General features: G+C 35.6%; 1 pseudogene; it reads right to left on the bottom strand.

The window, feature by feature from the left end:
• Window positions 1-825: 825 nt before the first annotated feature.
• LOC149195479 (uncharacterized) overlaps window positions 826-22,017 on the bottom strand; it is a 146,863-nt pseudogene continuing 125,671 nt past the window's right edge.

Genomic DNA, 22,017 nt, shown 5'->3' with positions numbered 1-22,017 from the left:
AGGCTCATTTACTCCTTAAGGGTTAGGGATGGTGTGAGAAGTAAAAAATGTTAATGAAAGTTATGCTTTTATCCCTATATCATCATACCAAAGGGAAAGATAAACCAGCATGGTATTAAGATAGTGAATCATTTTATGATATGTCCAAAGAGAAGATATTTAGCCAGTAATTATATAGATAAAACAGGTTAGTTTCAGAATAAAGATAACCATCAAAGGTTTTGCAAGTCATAATGGTATTAATATTATAGTTTTTCCTTTATCTTGGGTACAAATTCCCAATCCAAAAAGATGGTTTTGATAGGAATTCATGGGAGAGAAAAATGGTTGGTTGATTAAAATTAAATGGAAATTGTGCGGTTATTGGAACAACAATTATTGATCACAAGAAAAAGAAATCACAGATGTTCATTTTTTTTTCTTCTGAATTTGACTAATTCTATTATCATACAGAACAAATATACAAAATAGAGTACAAAGGGCAAGGCTTAAGAGGATTTGCTTGTCAGCCCTGGCCTTGCCCACTTATCAGCTCCAAAATTGAAGAGATTCAAAATTGGGAATGTTGTTGAACCTCTGCCGACACTGTTACATAACATAGAAGAACTGAACATAGATGGACATATCATAGTTGGACACCAAGACACCAGGGCCGTAGGATGACCCGGACATAGACACACAAACAACTGGACTATGACAATTGACACTTTGACAATTACGAGTGACACTTGAACAATATAGCCGACACGTTGATAGAGATAAGACTGCCTCTTAGCCGTTTTACACATCAAAATCCCAACAAAAACAAAGATTACCAGGGCGAGTTCAGTCTTCATCAGTAGTCTGGAGCGCCTCTGCAGTTCGGCGCCCGAAATGGAGCGTATTCTCTGAATCTGAGAGCTGGATGACTTTGTCTGTGCTACCCTTTCGGGCTGGCTTGCTCGTACCAGCCAGTGAAGCAGTAGCGTGCCCAGAAGGGCCAGCATCCGGGTCAAGATTGGTAGCGGGGCGTTCCAGGCCCATCCCATATGCGCGACGAGGCTCCAACCATCCCGGCCCAGGATCACGCTCAGGCGGCGACCAACCAATTCCTGCTCCGACCGGAAGGCAAGCAATTGGAGAGTCGTCTCTGCTGGATCGCTGCCCTTCTGGCAGAGGCTCGACCTCCATGTTCGGAATAACTCCAGGTTCAACAGCAATGGACACAATCAAAGTGGAATTGACTTGTGAGCAGGGGAGTCGATACCTGAGCATGGGGAGCTCCCTCTGCCTTTCTTCAACAATTGGGCTTCTTTCATTATGCCTCCCCTCCTCATCGTTGCTGTCCTGAAACCACTGAGGCCTCGAGGTTACCTCCATAGAGGAAGAGGGGGAATAATAGTCATCTTTCGGTGGAGCTCTGCCCTGAATTCCACCCCTCTGGCTTCCCATTCTCGGCCTATCCCTCGGCATTGTTATCTTCCTTCCAATTCCAGTGCTCTGTGCTTCGACAATGGCTAGAGCGACCAGCAGCGTCAGGAACGAACACCAGCACCAGGCCCTGACTCTAGCTCCAAGAACCAACCTCGGCAACAAGAACCAGCACCAAGAACCAACTCCGACAACACGAACCAGCCCCCAAAACCAACTCCGGCAATAAGAATCAGCACCTAGAGCCAATCCCAGCAATAAGACCCAGCACCAACTCCAGAGACCAACACCAGTCTCACAAACCCAGCTTCTAGAACCCACAACAGTCTCACAATCACAGCTCCAAGACCCAACACCCCTCAGCTTTGCAATCGCATTGTTGTCTGAGCGGAGCAGGGTCTCCTTACTAAGCTCGCAAATCTCCCTCCGTCGTGCCATCCTTCGCTGTTTAAACTTCATCACCCCCCCATTGCTCAATTGCCTCCCTCGAGCCGAGTAGACAGGCATTAATGCCTTCTCCTCTTCACATTCAACCGGTTTAATGCAGCCCAACGCGTGGTACCGCCAGGCACCATGAGCATGCCACCCGCCCACGTGATGGCGCGTGCCATTCTCCCTCCCCTTATGCACCCGGATCCGGGAGATGTTCATTTTACCAAACAACAGTTGTTCAATTAACTGAACAACAACTATTCAATTGATTGAACAATAGTTATAAATATGCCAAAAAGAAATCAGAGTTGTTCATTCTACCGAACGGTAGCAATTCAGATGACTGAACAACAATTATTCAATTGATTGAACAACAATTATTGACACACCAAAAATAAATCGGCGTTGTTCATTCTCCCGAACAATGGCTGTTCAATTGATTGAACAACAACTATTCAATTAATTGAACAACAATTATAAACAGATTAAAAGGAAATAATAGTTGTTCGTTCTACCGAACAGCAGTTGTTCAATTCACTAAACAACAATTGTTCAATTAATTGAACAACAATTATAAACACACCAAAAATAAATCAGAGTTGTTCGTTCTACCGAACAGTAACTGTTTAATTGACTGAACAACATCAGTTCAATTGATTGAACAACAATTATTGACACACCAAAAAGAAACCAGAGCTGTTCATTCTACTGAATAGCATATGTTCAATTGACTCAACAACAATCGTTCAATTGATTGAACTACAATTATAAACACACCAAAAGGAAATCAAAGTTGTTCATTCTATTGAACAACAGTTATTCAATTGACTGAACAACAGTGGTTCAATTAATTGAACAAAAATTATAAACACACCAAAATAAAATTGGATTTGTTCGTTCTACTGAATAGAAGTTGTTCAATTGACTCAACAATAGCTATTTAATTGATTGAACAACAATTATAAACACACCAAAAAGAAATCAGAGTTGTCCATTCTACCGAACAACAGTTATTCATTTGACAGAACAGCAACTGCGCATTCGCCAATGGAACGAAAACTACAACTTTCAAGGAAGAAACACCTGAAACACAAAAACATAAGATAAATAAAAAAAGACAACACTTTATTTAAAAATAGTAAATAAATAAATAAATTAAGTTACAACATCTATGATGTTGTTTCCTAAGGGAACATCAATCTGTCAATGGAAAAAAATGATCTCTTGGAAAAATGCTTTGGCAGTAGTGATATGAATCTTCAAATGGAAATAAATTCTCCATTTCTTTTGTTATGAATCCATTAGGTAATTAATTGGATGAAATTCCCTTGTTTCATTAACATTTATTTCAAGAATCGCTCATTCATAAATTGACCTCTTTTATTCTCTTGGAACCTGTAAAAAAACAAGTGTCTACCTGCAATAAAACATGAAATCATGAAAGAAGAGAGATAATAGAGCTCTCATAATCTAAGAAATATGAAAAAAATAACAAATAGTTACTTTGTAAAACAAATTCACAGAAAGATATACAAAGAAAAATTTATTTATCACTTGCGGGAGAGCAGTGGTCAACCATAATACCCAACAATGTTTGAACCATAACTTCTTTGTTTTTCGTATGATTTGAGTGATTCCAAAGCAAAATGAAAGTGAATTTAGAGGGATATCTCCAATAGAATCGGGTTTTGAAGACAAGAAGAGTTGATGGGTCAAATACGCAAGTAAACATCTAGAAAAACAGAGTTTTAAAAGTGCAGATTTATGATAGACACTTAGTATTTTGGTGATAGCTTTCTCATATGATATCTCAATTGAGTGATTCAAATACTATTGTAAACTATATTCATAGGGTAATATACCATAGAAATAGATTTTAAAAATATAGTCATTTAGGCCTCCAAAAATGGATTGTCCCAACTATTTTCCTGAGTTGCCTACTAGACACCCTATCAATGTTTTGGTTATAACTTTTTCGTTTCAAATCCAAATGGAGTGATTCAAATTGGGTTGGAAAGAATACATCAATTTCTACTCATTTTAGAAACATTCTTTAAAAATATTCCCTTTTGGTCCCTCAAAACATGACTTTCCCGACTATGTTTTCAGAAATTTCATCAAGCTTACAAGCCAAAAAAATATGATATTAAAGAAAATTTTCCAAATTGGTGATAAATATGTTGGAAATAATACTGAGAGGAGGGGTGAATCAGTGTTATCATATCAATAATTTATTTTTCAAAATAGTTTTGTATACGCTACTTTATTTAAGTGAACTAGCGTGTATACGTGACTGTACTTAAGGCAACCAGCGTATATGAAGAGATATTTTGATTTACCCAATTTATCATGCATTGAACTTTAACTAGTATATCAGGAATTCATTAGACAATGCAGTAAAAGTAGAGTAAAGCATCACACATAAGAAACACACATGAACACCAAGATATAAGGTGGAAACCCAATGTGGGTGAAAACCACCTGCTGCTGTTGTCTTTGTCTTCTTTTAATAATAAGAAAATCTGTTTACAATTTTTGTACTGATGCAGACTACAGTACGCAGGCTTCTACCTGCAGAAGGTTACAACCTTCTATCATTCTCCAGCTTCTCCTATAAGGGAACTACTACCCCCTAGCTCTTTTACTAGTTGATATGTATGCTAGTACATAGGCACCGACCTACAGAAGGCTATGACCTTCTCTTTTCTTCCAGAAAACACGTTTCATAAATTTTCAGACTGGATCCATCAACAACATCATTCAATAACTAAATATATCTGCATCAACAAATCTCGTTTTGAACCAACCATAGTCAAGTCAATCATCCATCAATCTAATCATTCAGAATACTGTCACCAGAATACAGTAACCAGAACCCAAACCAGAACCTAGAACTCTGCAACAGTAAAGAGAAACAACTGAAACATATTTTATAAGGTATACACTACTTCCATGTGTCAAACATGCATGTACACACACTTTTCTCAAAGCCAACTAGAGTATACATCTACAAATATAAATTCAGAGTTCTACAGCTATGCCGACTTTAGTTATACGCAGATCATATCATTTATAGAATAATATATGCGTCAGTATTCAGATCTAGAATATACATGAGCAAAAACACATAATGATAGTTCATTTTATGCCTTAAGATCCCGATCCATCATTATATCTGATCCCTCATCATCAGCTAAGGTTCATCCTTGGTTCAGATCCAGCAATGCACCATAACCCAATAACCTGCATACTAGATATCACACTTCATCAGATATTCGATACTCGCGCACCTTGGCCTAATGATCTTCTCCTCCCTTTATATTTTTAAGCCTTTCTTAATACCATGGACAAAAACCACTTAGGACCAATACCTTGGACCAAATACCTAGGGTCAATACCTCGGACCAGATACCTTGGACCAATACCATGGATCAAAATACCATGGACCAAATACTTTGGACCAAAAACTTAGTTTTCCAAGGTATATGCACTTTTCCTTCTGTGAAAGTGTGTGTGTATGTATACGTGACTTGTATACAGTGAACCTGCATGTATACGCAGCTTGGTCAATGGTGAACCTACGTATACCTCTCTTTCTTCATTCTGTGAAGACTGATCTGTAATTCTTTGTTGTTTTCCTACTATACTTTGATCTTTCATCTGAGTGAGTTGCCATCAAGGGCAATACCTAAATCATAATGCCAACAATCTCCCCCTTTGGACTTGATGGCAACACCAAGTCTCTCCCCCTTTGACATCAAGGGAAAAGGGTCATGCTCCCCCGGAGTACATGCTGAATTCTCTGATATGCTGAAGTGTGTTGATTGAGCTCCCATGATTGAGTCCACGCTCCCCCTGAGCACAAGAAAGGTCTTCAAAAAGATGTTCTAAAAGAATAACATGACTTTATACATACGTCACCAATGACCTTCCTATCACCAATGACTCATACATACATCCATCTCCCAACCAAGTGGGGATATACCGATTGTTTATACATGAAAAAAATTAGAAACATTACATCATCCATCCCATGCATAGTGGGGTTACAAATTAGGTCTTTTCATGACCTTTACATTAAATTATATACATGATATATGTAACAGAGACCAAATATCTTAAACAAGACTATGATAGTCATCAACAACTATCATATGATTTGCACCAACAACAACATCTGTCAATAGCGTCTAGACCAGCAACTTGTATATGTCCATCATTAGTTCCCAAAATATCATCAACTTGTGACAAAGTATGTCGACATATATCAACTCATCCTCTTGATCTCATCAAGACGAACTTGCTTCGTTCCCTTATCATAACCTTCCATGAGTCAACTAAGCATATGTCATATCTCCAAGCGGTAGCACAAAATCATATCATATGTATGTGAAAACACCATAGACATCTTTATCAAGAACTGCATGATCTTTCCACAAGAACCTTCATTATATCATCACAAGGGAACATCCCACATCATCAACCATATATGTGAGTATCAACTTATCATCATAAAGTAAGAACTCATTGGGTACCAAGGACTTCTAGTCATAAAGCCAACAATGCTTTATTAGAAGCATACGATGTTCTCCCCCTGAACCTGTTCCACCTGTTCACTATCATATCTAATCATTGCATATGTTAGTATGAGATATCAAAGAATCATCATCAATCAGATATACATCAAGTTATCAACAACTTTATGAGGACCAATATATTTCCACATGTTATCAACAGATTGTAACCATCATCAAACAGAGCAGATAATTGACATAACCATAGCAGATCCCTTTTTTCTGAGTCTAACCCACTACTTTTCTTCAAACCAACATATAAGAGACTGTGCCCATAGAAACCCGCGTATGTACACGACTACGCTTCATGAAACTAGCGTATAACCACCTTTCTGAAAAAATAGGATTTAACAGCAGGATGATGCAGCAACTACTCCCAATTTTTTTCTGAGATATTCAAATGTCTCTTTGGGTAGTGTTTTAGTGAATATATCAGAAACCTGTTCTTTGGAGGGAACATACTCCAATTTGACCTTTTGTTCAAGCACTTGTTCACGTAGAAAATGATATTTGATGGGCATGTGCTTGGTCTTGGAGTGCATGACTGGATTCTTTGAAATACTGATGGCACTTGTATTATCACATAGAATGGAGATGGGTGGAATACATGTGATCTGAATGTCTTGCAAGTTTTGCATCATGCAAAGTAGTTGTGTGCAGAAAGATGCAGTAGCCACATATTCTTCTTTAGTTGTAGATAATGAAATTGAACTTTGTTTCTTGTTGAACCAAGACACTAACCTGGAACCCATATGGAATGCACCACCACTAGTGCTTTTTCTGTCATCAACACTTCCTGCCTAATCTGCATTTGTATATGCATGAAGTGTAAGATCTGTATCTCTAGGATACCATAAACCAAAGTTCTGTGTTCCTTGAAGATATTTGAAGATCCTTTTGACTGCCTGAAGGTGTGATTCATTTGGATTTGCTTGGAATCTTCCAACTATTCCCACTACATGCATGATGTCAAGTCGGGTACGTGTTAGATAAAGCACACTGCCAATCATGGATCTATAAATTGGTTGATGTACTACTGCTGATTCATCATCTGAGCTAAGACTACATCCTGTTACCATTGGGGTACATACTGGTTTAGAATCTTCCATGCCATACTTTTTCAGGATCTGTTTGAGATATTTGGTTTATGAGAGAAAAATACCATCTTTATTTTGTTGAACTTGTAGACCAAGAAAATAGGTAAGCTCACCAAGCAAGGACATTTCAAATTCTTGCTGCATTACTGAAGCAAAATTTTGACTCATGGATTTTTCATTGCTACCAAAAGTGATATCATCGACATAAACAACAATTATTAGCAATTTACCAGTGTCAATATTTGTATATAGATTACTATCTGCTGACCCCTTTGAAAAACCCTGTTGGTGGAGATATTTGTCAAGATGGTAATACCAGGCCCTTGGAGCCTGTTTTAGACCATAGAGAGCCTTTCTGAGTTTGCATATAAGTTTTTCATCATTTCCAAGAATGAAACCTTCTAGTTGTTCAATATAGACTTCTTCTTCTAAGTCTCCATTAAGAAAGGCAAATTTTACATCCATTTGGTATAATTTGAATTTCTGAAAACTAGAAAGAGCAAGAAACATTCTTATGGCTTCAAGTCTAGCAATAAGTGCAAAGGTTTCTTCAAAATCTATACCTTCTTGTGGAGCATATCCTTTACAAACAAGTCTAGCCTTGTTTCTAATAAATTCTCCATTTTTGTTCAGATCCATTTAGTTCCTATGATATTCTTATCATGAGGTCTAGGAACTAATTCCCAAGTATTATTCTTTTCAATTTTCTCAAGTTCTTCATTCATGGCCTTGACCCAACATTCATCTCCGCATGCTTCATTTAAATTTTGAGGTTCGATGGAAGATAGTAATGCTAGATAGCTTGAGGCTTCAGTAATAGTTCTTCTTGTCTGCACACTTGCCCTTTTATCCCCTAGAATTTGAGTTTCTGGACGATTCTTTTGAAAATACCTCGATGGAGTCTTTTCTTCTACTGTTATCTCTTCTTCTGGTGCTTCATTGGTTTCTTCTTCAAAATCAGTGTGAGTTGATGAGGGAAAATGTTCCTCATCTTCTTCATTGTCATAATCTTTGGTTTTTATCTATTTTGGATTTTTGCATGCTTCATCAACCACAACATCAATACTTTCAATAATTTTCCCAAGTATTTTATTATAACATTTATATCCTTTACTTCAGGAAGAGTATCCAAAAAGAATACCTTCATCTGGTTTGGGTTCAAACTTACCAAGTTTTTCATCGGCCCTTTTGATGTAACATTTGCTTCCAAAAACTTTGAATTATTTTACAGTAGGAGTCTTACCATACCAAAGTCCATGTGGAGTTTGGGTGTTGTTTACCCAAACATTTGCTGGGTTGAGAATAGTGATGGCGGCGAATGTAGCTTCACCCAAAAAGGTTGCAGGAGTTCCAAATTCATCTAGCATGGCTCGAGCCATTTTTTGAACAGTTATATTCATTCTTTCTACCACTCCATTTTGCTGAGGAGTCCTTGCGGTGGATATCTCCCTTTTTATTCTGTGTTGTTCACAAAAGTCAAAGAACTCATCTGAGGTAAATTCCCCTCCTCGATCGGATCTGAGGCATTTGATTTTGTGATCTGATTCATTTTCAACCAAAGCTTTGAAGGATTTGAATTTTTCAAATGCTTCATATTTATGCTTTAGAAGACCTATCCAACACATGCTAGAAAAATCATCAATGAACAATATAAATTATTCTTCTCCACGAGGTGACTTTTTCCTTGATGGTCCACATAAATCAGTATGAACAAGTTAAAGAGGCTTAGTAGCTGACCCTTCTTTTTCAATGAAGTGAGATATCGTTTGCTTACCGAATTGACATGATTTGCATATTGTATTTTCAGGAATGCTGATATCAGGAAGATCATGAACAACCTGGAATCTGCATGCTTTTCTTATTTGAGAAAAGCTTAGATGCCCCAATCTTCTGTGCCATAGCCAGTTTTCATCATTTTTGCTTAGATAGAATTGTTTCTGTCTTCCCTTGAGTATGTATAAGTTGTTTGGAGTTCTTGTACCTTTCATCACGGTTTCTCTTGTATCAAGCTCATGAACAACACATTCATTTGATCGAAATACCACTTCATTTCCTTGATCACACATTTGACTGACACTCAACAGGTTATGTTTTAGACCATCAACATACATAACATTCCCAGCTTTAACCTTTTCTTTCAAGAAAACAGATCCTTTACCTTTTATGACAGCAGGAGGGTCATTTCCAAATGAGACATTCTTTTCCTTTTCTAAGGCATTATAAGAGTGAAGTTTTTCTTTGTCACCTCTCATGTGTTTTGAGCATCCACTGTTGATGTACCACTGATTTTATTGTCCTTCTGCATACAAGGCTATACCACATCTTTCTGTTTGTGGTTCCTTCTTTCTCCATATTTTGGGATTTAATGGAGTTTTCTTCTTTTGAGATATTTGCCAAAATTTACTCCTGCATTCAGATTCTTCATGGTTGAAGTTGTTACAGATTGAGCATTCAATTTCATTTTCAAGAAGAGAAAAGTTATTGTATGAACTTTTCTTGATCCCTGTCACATTCCTTTGATTTCATGCTTCTCTAGTCATGATGGTCTTGTAGTCAACACATTGAGCAACTTTGTGTCCAAAGTTATGACATGAAAACCATTGACCATTAAAGAAGTTCCTACGATTATCGAATCTATTGACCTGGTGATTGTAGTTTCTATTCAACATTGAAGCAAATTGAGTATGATTTACCTGAGGTTGGTTGTGGCTTCTATTCATCCTTGGAGTAAATGGAGCTTGATTTACCTGGTGATCTGCTTTATGCCTTTGCTAATGATTGTCATATTGTTCATTGTTCTTTGCTGCATCAAGATAGCTTTTAGTGGAGGTTGACAACTCCTGTGATTGAGATGCTTCTTTAGTATATCCAAGAGCTGTCTTTATCAGAGGAGAATGTTACACTTTGATAATTTCATTTAAGGTTTTAGATCCTTTAGCAAATCTAAGATTGAGAGCTCTTGTTTTCTCAATATCCTTTCTTAGACCCACAATTTCACATTCTAGTTTTTCATTGTGTTTTTCTCTTTCAGCAAGTTGGTATGTCAAGGTATCTATAATCATATTCTTTTCTTCTAAATAGATTTTGAGTTTAGATATTTCTTCATAAAGATCATCTTCATCTAAAGCATCCCAAAAATTATCATCTTCATAAGCCATCAGAAGTCTATAGTCATTACTATTTTCATCTTCATCACTATTTGATAAACCATCGCTATCTTCATGAGTATAATAGCTATTTTTACTTACACTTTGTTTTCTATTCCATTTTGAAGATTCCTTCCCTTTATCATATTTATCTTTATGAGGACATTTGGCAGCATAAAGATCGACTCTACCACAAGCAAAACATTTGAAAGGTAGTTTACCTCTTAATCTTCTAGAACCCCATTGAAGCTTCTTGACCAAGTTTACTTCATCTTCTTCTTCTGAAATATGTCCTAATTCATTGAGTTCTTCTTTTCCTTTTTCTGAAGCTTTAAATGCAACTTCTCTCATATCTGATGGGCCTCCTTTTCTCATCTCAAATGCAATTAAGATTCCGTGAAGCTGTGTCATAGTAATAGTTTGTAGATCCTGTTTTTCTTCTATGGTAGATACTTTTGATTCAAATTTAGCAGAGAAGGATCTCAAAACTTTCTCAACTAAGGTAACTTCCTTTATCTCTTCACCCAAATTCTTCATGCAATTAACAACCTCATATATACGTAGGAAGTAACTAGCTATACTGTCATCATTGTGCATCTTAAGAGTTTCATATTGAATTATGAGAGTTTGCAGTTTAGCACATTTTACCTGAGAGTCTCCTTCGTAGCTTAGAACGATTTTGTCCCATATTTCTTTGGTGGATTTGAGCTGCATAATTTTGACAAACTCTAATTGTGACAGACTTCCCAATAATGTATTGACAGCCTTGGCATTGGTTTCATATTGCTTTTTACCTACCGTATCTGTAGGAATTGCTGATGGAAATGTATATCCTCCTTCCACGATTTCCCATACATCTGTTCCAAGTGATTGAAGATAGGTTGTGGTTCTTATCTTCCAATAAATAAAGTTGCTCCCATCAAAGATTGGCGATCTGATGGATCCCCCACTTTCTTGATTACTCATGATGATGGATCTTCCTTCAAGTGATCAAGCTTCTTCTGAAGGACCTGCTTTGATACCAATTATTGGAAATAATACTAAGAGGGGGATGAGTCAGTATTATCAAATCAATAATTTAATTTTCAAAATAGCTTTTTATACTCTACTTCAGTTAAGTGAACTACCATGTATACGCGATTGTACTTAAGGCAACCAGCGTATATGCATAGATGTTTTGATTTACCCAATTTATCATGCATTGAACTTTAACTAGTATATCGAGAATTCATTAGATAGTGTATTAAAAGTAGAATAAAGCATCACACATAAGCAACACACATGAACACCAAGATATAAGGTGGAAACCCAATGTGGGTGAAAACAACCTGCTGTTGTCATCTCTGTCTTTTTTTAATAATAAGAAAATCTGTTTACAATTTTTGTACTAGTGCAGACTTATACCAATATGTAGGCTTCTACCCGCAGAAGGTTACAACCTTCTCTCATTCTCCAGCTTCTAGAAGGGAGCTACTACCCCCTAGCTCTTGTACTAGCCAATATGTTTGTTAGTACGTAGGCGCCGACCTACAGAAGGCTATGACCTTCTCTTTTCTTCTAGGGACCACGTTTCATAAGTTTTCAGACTGGACATATCAACAACATCATTCAATAATTAAATATATCTACATCAACCAATCTCCTTTTGAACCAAACATAGTCGAATCAATCATCAAGCAATCTAATCATTCAAAATACTATCACCAGAATACAGTAACCAGAACCTAGAACTCTGCAACAATAAAGAGAAACAACTGAAACACATTTTATAAGGTATACACTACTTCCATGTGTTAAACCTGCATGTACACGTGCTTTTCTCAAAGCCAACCAATGTAAATATAAATTCAGGGTTCTGCAGCTATGCCAGACTTTAGTTATACCCAGATCATATCATTTATAGAATAATATATGCGTCAATATTCAAATCTAGAATATACATGAGCAAAAACACATAATGATAGTTCATTTTATGCCTTAAGATCCCGATCCATCATTAGATTTGATCCCTCATCATCAGCTAAGGTTCATCCTTGGTTTAGATCCAGTAATGCACCATAACCCAATAACCTGCATACTAGATCTCACACTTCATCAGATATTCGATACTTGCACACCTTACCCTAATGATCTTCTCGTCCTTTTATAGTTTTAGGCCTTTCTCAATACGATGGACCAAAACAACTTAGGACCAATACCTTGGACCAAATACCTAGGGTCAATACCTCGAACCAGATACCTTGGACCAATACCATGGATCAAAATACCATGGACCAAATACTTCGGACCAAAAACTTAGTTTTCCAAGGTATACGCGCTTTTCCTTCCGTGAAAGTGCGTGTGTACGTATACGCAACTTGTATACAGTGAACCTGCGTGTATACGCAGTTGGTTAATGTTGAACCTACGTATACCTCTCTTTCTTCATTTTGTGAAGACTGATCTGTAATTCTTTGTTGTTTTCCTGCTATACTTTGATCTTTCATCTGAGTGAGTTGCCATCAAGGACAATACCTGAATCATAATGTCAACAAAAAATGAATATGAGGGTGTGTAAAATTGATATCTTCAATATAAAACATCTACATACACAAATAAATTAAAACATTTATCACCGATGTTGATTTCCACAATGTGTTGCAACAAAAACAACTATTTCTACATTTTAAAAAATGTATTTATTTATGTCCTTACTTATATTTTATTTTCTACACTAACCTACTTTTCTTTGAAAAATGAATATTCTTACGTATAAGAGTACTTCCATTGGATCCATTTTCGAAATAAGGCCTCAAGTATGTACATACCCAAATTTGAAAAATGCATGTTAATAAATAGTAGGGTATGAGAAGCCAACTTCCCTCGAAAAGATGGTGTCAAAAATTGTTGAAGTATGGAGTGACGTTGCAAAAAAATGATGGAGTGAAACTAATATTCAATATATCCTTTCCTTTCTTTATTTCCCATAGTTGTCATATCATGAAGTTATTGAGTTTTTAAAATGACTTGTTGATGCAGACTAGAAGAAACCTCATTTTCTTCCATAACGAACTACAATTTTTGGATTTGAAACATTCCCAATCTCAATATAATTTTTCTGCAATGGTGCATGTGAGATAGAATGAATGGGAAGGGTAGGTAAATTTTGTAGTTCAACATTGTAAGCATGTTGTACTGGTTTATTATGGTGAGGGTGTGGAATGAGTTTAGCAGGAAATTGTGTAGGGCATGTAGCATTTTGATGATGTAGTTTATTGGGTTGTGTGGATGGTTTTGATAGACAAGCAAGATGTTTTTGAAAAGCTAGAAAATAATAAGGATGATGTGTTTGTGTTACAAAATGTGGGAGAGTATCCATGTAATTATAAGATGAACCATGCCGAACTTGTAGACAAGATTGGTGAGGGTTATATTGAGATTGGCATGGTTTCCCTAACATGGGAGTATTCCATAATGGATTATGAAAGTAATAAAATGGAGAGGAAGTGTTTTGAACCATACATGTAGGCCACGATTTCCATGGTTGTGAAATTGTATCATCTTCTCCATCTATTTGATATGATGCTTCCATCCTAGCTAAGAAAGAACAACTATCCATGGGATGCTCCTCTTGGCAATGAGGGAAAAACACTTCTTCAATTTCTTGATTTTTTTGAACCTGCAAAATATCCAATTGTGAATTTAGAGAGCTAATAAAATCAATTTTAAAATGTTCAAATAAATCATCGATTTCAACTCCTATATCTCGTGTTCTTGTAGTAGATTTGGAAAAGAAAGAAGAAACTTCTCTAGAATTATTACTAGCCTTGGAGATTCCTCTTGAATACCTTATTCATAATTCACAAACATTATCATATGATAACTAAAAAAAATCACCTTTTCCCATTATATTTAAGATTGATAAAAATTCATCTTTGATTCCTTTAAGAAGGAGTGTTTTTAAGATCTCTTTTTCCAAATACTTATGCTTTGATTTTTGAAAGATGTATTTAAATCGCTCTACATAGTCCTCCAAGATTTCATATTTCCCTTGTATCATACTCAAAATATCTTCACTAGCCTTGCAATAGTCTTGGTACTTCCTCGAGAATACAATCTTCATTTCCTCCCATGTTTGGATGCAGCTTCCACCAAGTCTCATGAACCATCAGAGAGCTGCTCCTTTTAGAGTAAGAGGAAACACTTTCAACCTTTGATCATTAGTAAAATAATAATATCCTCTACAAAGTACTTCAAACTCAAACAAGAATGTATCTAGGTCTTTGTTTGCCAAGCCATGAACATTTGGTTGATAAGATGGGGGGATTATGTTTATTTGTGTCACTCCTCCTAGATATTTGATAGGGAATTCAAAAGTAGCAATGTGAGTCATTTCTTACCGAAACAGAAGATGTTCTTCATGTGATACTTTGGGCATCTTGCTTCATGTGTTCCTGTCAATTGGTTAGTGAAATGGGTGGTGCTTACCTCACCACTTGAGTGGAATCATGAGATTTTTTTTCTTCTCAAACTTCTACCTCTAAAATTCCTACTTCTATTAGTGCATTCTATATGACCTAAGCCTGACTACTGAGGGTAGACCCATTGTCGATTCCCCAGGATGCGTGCATAGGTTCTTAACTTCCATCTTCAATATCCAGCTCTCACGAAGTCAAGTATGCATCTGCAACCATATATTAGTGTGGTAGTGCTATTTGACTGCCTCCCCAACAACAACGCCAAAAAAAATTTGGGGAAAATTAATTGCTTAATAAATAAATAAAACAACTAATCACCTAAATTTTAATTATCAACATGAGGAGCGTCTTTTTATTTCAAGGCAGTCAAAAAAATATATGCATAACAAATAACAACAGCTAACACTGGTTCTATATGATTGTGTTCTATACTATCAAACTTATTCAACAAGAAATAACATGTAAGACTTGAATAATAAAACTAAAATTAAAAATAAGAAAGTAAATGACAGGAAAAACAATTATGCTAATCACACAACTTGAATCATTGCTAAATTAAACCACACATTTCTAAATTGGAAACTTAATCTATTGCACCCAACATAATTCAAATGCTAATCTAGAGTAGTAAATTAAATAAAATCTAGAAATTGTAGGAAAAAACAAATCTGAAGAATGCAGCAGCCAACAAATTACTTGAATAAAAGGAAATTTACTTTAAAGAACAATGATTGAAATTAAAAGAAACAAACACATAATTAAACTACTTTAGATGCCCAAGGCAACACCTCATCCAAGGTAGTGGCACAACTACCCAAGACTCAGTTCTTCCTTGAGAAATAATTCAGATCAGATTGCAAATAACATATGTAGAACTCAATGGATAGCTTCCTTCATTAAAACATATGAGAGAAATAATTACATAAAATTTAATTTCTTAGCTTTGCCTCAAATTCAACAATTGTTCATCTCCCATCTCTCATCTCTTATCTCTTCTCCTACATCCTATCTAATAATTGTCCATCTCCTATCTCCTAATTATCCATTCCATTATCCCTCTCTCTTTGATCTCTATTTTCATTTTAATACACACAAAGCAAAGGAAATTTACAACAAAGTTGATTACAAAATGATTTCCATTACAAATTTGGATTGATTACATAATCTCAATAAACAAGATCATACCTGAAATATCTTCCCATCATGATTCAGTTGGAACAAGTTGAATATGGTATTGCAATTGGGAGAATTTGGAAAACGGTCGCAACAACAAATCTGAGAAAATCACCATCAGAGAACCTTGTGTTTCTCTTAATCCAAGCTGAATTTTGGAAAACGCCTCATCAAAAAACTAATTTGGTCCATTATGCACAAAATGCATGTCTCGGATTTTCAAGATTTTCCATCATTTGTCCAAAAAGTCCAATGCAAAACTATCACTTCTTATCCCAGTGAATTTCTGAGTTGGAAATCAAATTTGCAATCTGGAAAAGATCTTGGAGGCTAAAATCATGAGTGATGTTATAAAAAATTCATTAATAAACCATCATTGGAAAAATAATTCATAATAATCTTCAATATATTAAAAATAAAGGAGAAAAAGAGTATTTATCCATAAGAGCATAAATAATTATATAATGGAATTATATGATAAATTATGATAAATGACGTGATAAAGAATGGTAGAAGTGGATGAAATTGGCATTAAAAAATGATAATAATGATGACAAATTAGTGGCGCAACAAGCTTTAGATCAAAATATAGGAGCCTTCAAAGAATCGACCAATAGCCACATGACATGTAATCAAGACTAGCCACATGGTGCTTGCATGGCCCTCCAAATCATCACATCATCTATGCTCGACTCATTCATTCCCTTCCCATATTCTCAGGATATATGTGTGTGTGTGTGTGTGTGTAAAGGGCAGACCCCCTTCCAAACATAAATGTCAAGTGAACCCTCTAATCCACCTCATCTCGAAAATAAAATAATGGGTATTTCCTTTGGAGCCCCCCATTGAAACTGCTTGTGAATAACCTATGGGGTTACATGGAGAACCCATCCTTCCATGTCATCATGTCAATCAGCTGGGGAGAACTCAATCAATCACATGGTGTTATGAATGAATGAGCTGAAAATGCCACATTGTCCTGGGAATAAAATCTTGGATGTTTCCCTTCAAGTCTCTTTGAAAAAACTCTAGGATTACTTCAATTTAAATAGCCAAGGTGATGGGGAGTACCCCATCTACATACACCCACAATATATTTCCTTTTTGTTTGAAACAATACATTATGCTAAAAAATATTATAGGGGCCCACTCCTACCAGATAATCTCGGGGATTTCTCCTCATACCATCACTAGTACACATTGGGGTTACGTGGAGAGCATAGACATAATCATTTCTCCATACCTTAATATATGAATTGCATGTGTTGCTTGGTGCCTAACTCCATCCCAATGGGCCCACGAGATCCATGTAATCTTGGGGATATAATATCAGCACGATTTGCACCAAGCACCACAGGACCTTGTTGAGGTAGCAGCAATGTGGTGAAGTCACATGTTATAAAAATCAAGATCATCCAATGGTGAAAATGCTATAGGGGAAATTAATGGTTTTGAAGCCACATTACTCTCATCTTCAGTTACAGTGCTCGACCACATTGGCACACAAGGCTCACTGCTCGATTTCCTCTAGGGTTTGGGGTTTTCAACTCCCATGTACTTGATGAAGTTCAAAGATTTTATGTATATAAGAATGAGTCTTTTACTAAGTCCTCTATAGCCACAACATATGTGAATATGTTGGTGGCCTGAATAGCTATCGCTCCTTAGCTTTCATAGAGACTCACTCCAACCCTTAATCTTATATGAAATGGTCTACATAGGTGCATAGGTGCATATATTTATATATGCCCTACATTGATCCTTCTGAGACTTCTACACGGGCTCGACCCATCTCATCTTATAACCTACAAATATATATATATATTGCTAACCCTCCTAAGCCTACAAATTATAAAATAAGGGATGATGGCCAAGTTGTTTTAATATATGCATTCAAATTCCTTTTAACGGAGATTATTACTCTTTCCATGCAAAGGTATTTAGACTAATATGTAGTCTAAGAATAGACACAAGAATAAACCCATTACTTAGGAAAACAATCAAGGAATCAACCTCTCGTTTCCACACAAGAAAGAGGGCATTCCACACTATGATTTGGATCCGTTATCAACCATTAAACCCAAAATGCACTCCATAATCAATAAATATAAAACTTTTGGCATTTATCTTATAGACGCATGGCATAAATTCATAAAAATAACATAATAATTCAAGAATTTCATTCAATAAGTTCATGCACTATCATTGCACAATAATGCAACATCATTCAGAGCTACATATCAATACCCACAGAGAAATGTTTTAATTCCACACCTCTTAGATAAATACATGCAATTACAATAATCAACTAGCTAAACTGAAGGTCTTCAATTTTCCACCCAACCTTAGATTCATTATAGCCAGATTTACTTACAGTAGTCACTCTTGAACCAAATCCACAATCTAACAGGAATTTCTTTTTCACGAATTTAGTAGGAAAACATATTCAATACATAGAGGATATAAATACATATAACATTGGGTGGTTTATCAACTCTTTAGCAAACACTTGAGTGGTCTCTCATCCAATTCTTGGCAAGCACTCATTACCATTTCCTCTAAATTTCTTGAGATCCTCCAAGCCACAATTTAGCATCCTAGGGAATTGCATGCCCTCTAGTTTGCAAGTCCTTCCAACACTTCTCATGTAGTTCCCTAAGAGGAAAATCCAATCCCAACATTGTTGTGCAAATTCCCTTTTTATAATTTCTCATGGGTCTCTCTTCATGTTCCTCTTGGACCCTTCCTCTTCTTTTGTTCTTATTATTTGCATAATAAAATTAATTAAAGATGCCAACTAAACCCACTCGGGTTTATCTTTCCTCTTGTATCATAGATCATGAATCTATGGTCCCACTCTTTAGGCCATTAAATAAATATATACTCATTCGCAATTCAAAGTACCATTACATTATATAAATCATGGGGAAAGTATACCAGGGGTGTCACACTATTCTATGGGGAAATCTCCTTTTGCAATGAATACAAGGTACAAAACAATAATTGATGGGCCTGAGACTAGGTCTCCTTAGTGTATATATAGGAGATAAAGGGTACACTCATAAGAAAATGGGACCATGAGGAGTTCTAACCTACATAAAAATATAAAAATAGAAATATAATGACTCAATATATAGGGCTTAATAAGGGTTTATTTTGGTTAACATGAACTTATATAGGGCTTAACATGTCCCTCCCCTTCAAAGAAGTGTTTTCCTCAACACTTGATATTTTTGGGTGTTTCTACATGAACAAATCATATTCCCGTGTCACTTCTTCCATTGGTAGATTCTTCCATTTGATAAGGTACTGAATAATTTCTCTATTTCTCATTTTCTTAGTCCTTTTTTCCATTTTTTTTCTAGTTCCCGTATTATTTTCCTTTCTTCATTAATATTTGGTAGAATAGTTTGAATTGAAATCTCTTCATTGATTACCTTCTTTAAGCAAGAAACATTAAATATTGGATGTCCACATGAAGATGGAGGTCGATCGAATTTGTAATCCATACTTCAAATCCTCTACAACACCTTATAGGGTCCATAATAACTAGGACCTAATTTATTGTCCTTCTTTTGTTACTTAAGGGACATATGTGTATATGGTTGTAGTCTCACAATTACCCAATCCCGCATTGCAATTTTTATTCCACTTCAACATTGATCTAATTGTTGTTTCATATTATTTTTTGCCACAACCAAGATATCCTTCAATAGTTTGACAGTCTCTTGTGGTGTTGTATGCGGCCCTCTACTACTTGAGCCTTTATAGTCCCTTTCAATGGTCATGTGAAGGATGGGGATGATATCCAAAAAGTGTCATAAATAATGACATTTTTGATGAGGTATGGAAGGGTGTTTTGTACCACCATTCTAGAGAGGGAAACCATTTTCCCCATTGTGTCTATTTATGAGATGAAAATAAACATAGATATATTTCTAAAAATTTATTCAAAATCACAGTTTTCCCATCAGAATGAGGATGGTAAGATGAGTTGTGAGCCAATCGAGTACCCAAACAAGAAAATAATTTAGTCCAAACATCTCTAGTGAAAATTGGATCTCTGTCACTTACAATAATCTTTGGTATTCCATGTAGCTTTTGGATAGTTTCCATGAATGCTTCTACCATAGTACTTTGTTTAAAAGGATGAGAAAGAGAGTGAAAATGGGTATATTTTTTAATTCGTTCTACTAGTACCATAATGACACTCTTTCCTTCAAATTTCAATAAACATGTAATAAAATATATTAAAACTCCTTCCTCACACTAGATGTTATGGTTGAAGGATTTTTTGGGTCTTGATAGTCTCTCATGTATTTTGTTGGCATACCACACGTTCCACCACAAAATTTTGCACATCAACTTTAAGACCTTCCAAAAAATTATGTCTTAATCCTATGGTATGTCTTCAAGATTTTTGAATGTTTGCCTATAGGATTTAATTCAAAATAGACCATTTATTTGAGTTGAGAATTCTTACATAAGTATAGGAAATATTAATACCATAGAAAATCATTATTCCATGTAAATTTTTCAACTGCATCGGGTCCTCCTATAGCTATTCAATGATCTTCTATATCTTCTTATATTTATTCCATTATATCCTTACTTCTCCCACCCAGTTAGATTTTGGAATGGAAATAGCACATAGTAAACTATTTGTGTATTCCTCTTTCCCTGAGAGTGCATCTGCCACAATATTTTCCTTTTCCTTTTTGTACATAATTTCAAAGTCATAACCAAACATTTTTTTGACCCATTCTTTTTTCTCTTTTGAAGATAGTGCTTGCTCCAAGAGATACTTTAGACTATCCATGTTCTATTTTTTCTTTGAAGTGTCTCCCTATTCGATATAGATGTCACTTCTTAACTTCATGTAGTATGTCCAACATTTATTTTTCATAGATAAGTATGCATAAGTTCTATCCCTTAAGTATGCTACTTTCAAAGGTCAGGGGCCTTACTTCTTACATCAAAACTATACTAATTCCATAGCTTTATGCATCACACTCTAGAATGATTTTTTTTAGGTTTAGTGTCGCCAAGATGGGAGTTGTACACATAGCCTCTTTAAGCTATCTAAAATACTTGGATTCTTCTTTGGTCCAAGAAAATGATTCCTTCAATAATTTTGTTATATATGTTGGTATTTGACAATAATTCTTGAAATATTCGTGGTAATATCTTGTCAATCCTATGAATCCTATAGGTTTCTTCAAGGTATTTTGGATTATCCATCCCCCAATTTCTTTTATTTTGTTAGGGTCCACCTTGATATTGTCATTTGATGCAATATGACCCAAATATTCCATTTATTGAACCCCAAAGGAACACTTGGAATGATTTGTGTATCATTGTTTCTCCTCTAATAGTGTCAAGGCCATGTCAACATGTGTGCATGCTCCACCCAACATTTTTTGTAGATTAGTATTTCATCGAAGAAAACTAGAACAAAATTTCTATGGAAGGGTTTGAAAATATTATTCATCAAGCTTTGAAATTTTGAAGGTGCATTTGTGATCCCAAATAGTATAACCAAAAACTCATAATGACCTTCATGTGTTCTAAAGGTTGTTATTGGAATGCCTTCTTGCCTCATTCTAATTTGATCGTATCCAGAACGAAGATCCAACTTAGTAATATCTATCCATGCAATTCATATAATAATTCATCATTGAAATGGATATGAATCTTATCTTTAATTTTCATTTCATTGAGATATTTG

The sequence above is a fragment of the Pinus tabuliformis genome, chromosome 2_2 (assembly GCF_031772625.1).
Source record: "Pinus tabuliformis cultivar Carrire ecotype Pingquan chromosome 2_2, CPIR1, whole genome shotgun sequence".
NCBI classification, from domain to species: Eukaryota; Viridiplantae; Streptophyta; class Pinopsida; order Pinales; family Pinaceae; genus Pinus; species Pinus tabuliformis.
Note: the sequence above shows the minus strand (reverse complement) of the source record. Positions and strands in the feature narration are given on the sequence as shown.